This window comes from Rutilus rutilus (genome assembly GCF_951802725.1).
Source record: "Rutilus rutilus genome assembly, chromosome: 3".
NCBI classification, from domain to species: domain Eukaryota; kingdom Metazoa; phylum Chordata; class Actinopteri; order Cypriniformes; family Leuciscidae; genus Rutilus; species Rutilus rutilus.
Window position 1 is genome coordinate 3,989,993 of NC_140211.1, and position 3,614 is coordinate 3,993,606.

The window sequence follows — 3,614 nt, forward strand, 5'->3', positions numbered from 1 at the left end:
TGTATATTGTTTAAAACATGGATTTTTTACATCGGACTGCTACATTTTTATTTTGAGCGAGTTGCGGGATGTTAATGAAGAACAAGGAATATGGACAACGCATTAACAACGTGTAACGGACATATTGCAATCTGCGGAGGGTAAATAACTTTTTATTTTATAAAAACAATTCTGCTAAATCAAAATATAGTGTGTTAAATTGAGAATCTAAACGCGATTAGAGCAATATCGATATTAGTACATGTTTCAATGTATTAGGCTAATGTTATGTGTTGCTAGCAATGTGTAAGTAGAACATTGTCTCTTTAGACAGAGGAACTTGAACCACACTATTTGACTCTAGAAGAATATGCAAACTAGGCTTTTGAATCATGTTGATCGCGGGATATAGGCCTAACGTTACCGATCAGTCATCATAATAAGTAGTATATGTATATTATAAACATAAATAATTTTGGAGTTGGTGAGTAAAATTTTGCAAGCTTTCGCAAATGCCTCTGTTAGTAAGTAAATACAAATAACGTTAGCTAATATTGCTGTGTATGTGTGTGTTTCCCTCATGATCCAGGAATAAATAAATTGGGAATAAATATGATACAGCCACATGATCTTCAGATGCGGTGAGTATTGTTATATTAAAATACACGTGAAATAGAGACAGAACATGTAATCTCTGCTCAAAGGCACACTGGTTCAAACCCTTCAGACAATATTTTACCTATCTTCTTGAGTTCACAGGCCTAGCTGACCCAAACATAAATGTCCTTTCAAAATGAAAGTATTTTCAAACCTGTATGACTTGGATGAGCTGTTCTTTTTAGGACATGTCCCAGGGTCCTTTGCTAAATTAACCATGGTTTTTATTATAGTAAAAGTTTAGAAACCATGTTTTTATGGTGGATTGATTACAATACTTTATTATTACCATTTGGTAGCAAAACTATGGTTGATGTTAGTAAGGGTTCCCCAGATTTATATAACACTTAAGGAACACATTAATAAATGGTCCTATGTCACCCAGATCAATAGTGTGTTAACACACAGGTAATAATTAACACACTTTTTAACTTTTTTTTTTTAATATATATATTTTAGATCAAGCATTGGAACAATGTTTACGGAGCAGAACAGGCACCAACAGAGAAACAAGCCCATCATTCAGTAGTAAGTATCCACTGCAGTATATAAAACAAAAAAAGTTATCTCTTTTTTTCTCCCTTGTGCCATCCCAGATGTATATCTGACTTTCTTTCCACAGAGATTTTTTGAAAAATTATCCATTATTGTAAGCCAATATAATGCAAGTGCATGCTCCAGAGACTACATGCAGCCTACAAACAGCTGCTGTGTTGTTCACACAAGTTTTATGCACTTATCATATGAGCTTTACAATGCTCTTGGATTATTGTCAGGATGTGTGTTTGGACTTTTTCGACCTTCAGCATTTTGTTGTCTATTCACTTGCATTATTCGACACGCGAACACAAGAGACTTTTTCTAAAAGTCTAGTTTATTTTTTCTAAAATTTGTGTTCATCTGAAGAAAGAAAATCATATACCTTTCGGACGGCATAAGGGAGAGTAAATGAGGGGAGAATCCCCTTCCACAAATGCGTTAGCAAAGGGTACATGCGATGGTAAATTAACTGAAGTAATTTTATCCTATAGTAATTTATTTTATATTTATGGTAATGTGACCTAGGATGGCAAGTCCCCGTGATTCATTTTAAAACTAGATATGGTGTAAGAGTTCAATTTAACAGAATAATTTGAGTTGTTTGTTTGGGTTTGCTATATTACACACATTTTCATCATACATTTCATATAAGGTTTAAATAATTTCCATAGGTAAAACTATTAATACGTTTAGATACGTTAAATGTAACTACCTGCAGGGTTCAAAGCCGTCAAGAACACACAAACTTAGGTACTTTACACAACAACGATGTACTAAAAACAGAAAAGTTTTTTCTTTGTACAGATGACAATGTTATTAAAATGATTCCCGTTCTCACAGATCGGCGAAAATGTCTAAATCGCTGTTTTATCCATGCCACAAAGTAACTGGTGATGTCACTCTGTAAAGAAAGACTACACGCCTGTGCACATTCGCATTCACACACGCATACCTATAGACTAAACACATAATGCATGCCTTTACCGTTTTCACAGATTCACATTTCAGTAGTTTAGACCGAGACGATTTTAGTTGGAAACTGAGTCGTGTAAACGGCCCCTTACTAAGCATATATTAAAAACCCTAGGGCTGCTCACTTTTGATTGGAATTTGCCCACTGTCATGCAGATTTTAGCTCAAACCCTAATTAAACTGACCTGAACCAGCTAATCAAGATCCTCAGGATAACCAGAAACAGTTTGGAGCTACACTCTGCAGGACACTGGCCTCCAGGAGTTTGGCACACATGAACTGAAGGGATAGTTCACAGTCAGGTAAACAAGAAAATTCTCCCAAATAATTTACTCACCCTCATGTTGTTCCAAACCTTTATGCATTTTTTGGTTGCCAACATTCTTCAAAAATATCTAATTTTAATGCATGGTTTGAAAAGACATGATGGTGAGTAAATGATGACAGAATTTTCATTTTTGGGTGAACTTTGGGTGTGTTTTTTTTTTAAACACAAATATATTTAATTCCCTGGAGGATGAGAGAAAGACCCTCATTACCCATATCACAGCAGGCTGAAAACACCTCCAGTTAATACAAATATTGTTGGTTTTATTTTATAATACAAATTGACATTTTTAGGCGTTTACCTTGCAATGATACCTCTGGAAAAGAATGTTCATTGTTGTGAATCTACATGTTCCTTCTTTTGGTGATGCACATTTTTCAATCGGACATAAGTTTTAGATACCAGACAAATCAGAAGACAAACAGACAATTTAAATAAAAATGCATTAAGCTTGTTTAAAGGAAACAAAAATGATTTAAATCATTTTGAGAGAATCATAGTGTGTCCTTTTTTCTTATTCCCAGATGCACCAAGCTGATTACTGGCCGTTTGCTGGATTGCTGTTTATTTGCTGTATCTGTCACTTCTGGTACACTTTTGTTGTATGTTTTGATTTAACTTATTAATAAACTTGTATAGTAAGGATTCTGAATGTAAAGAGCATATAATATTTAATATCAGAACTATGTGACCCCCAGGGGTCTGAATAATTTCATTTTATTTAGATTACAAGTTTACATTGTTTAAATACTATTCAATTATATGTAAACACAAGTGCTGCAAATTAAAGTTTGAGATGATTTTAATCAGTTTTATAGTTTTTTTACAGACTTATTTTGTCTTCTAAAATAAAACAGTTTTCTTACATTCTTGAGCACGTCTTGACAATTTATTGAATGTGTTTGATCGTTATAATTTAGGAAAGGTCTGTTAAATAACAGTGTTTCTCAGTAGAACTTTTAGTGCCGTCACTTTATTAAAGGAGTTTGATTGTAATAATTTAGGAAAGATCTGTTAAATAACAGTGTTTCTCAGTAGAACTTTTAGTGCCGTCACTTTATTAAAGGAGTTTGATTGTAATAATTTAGGAAAGATCTGTTAAATAACAGTGTTTCTCAGTAGAACTTTTAGTGCCGTC

General features: G+C 33.6%; 1 long non-coding RNA gene across 1 annotated transcript; it reads left to right on the forward strand.

Moving 5' to 3' along the window:
* The first annotated feature begins 579 nt into the window (after nt 1-579).
* On the forward strand, nt 580-3,201 carry LOC311287942. Its single transcript, XR_014626853.1, has 3 exons — nt 580-620; nt 1,096-1,164; nt 3,001-3,201. It is a non-coding gene; the product is annotated as an uncharacterized lncRNA (long non-coding RNA).
* Nucleotides 3,202-3,614: the final 413 nt, after the last annotated feature.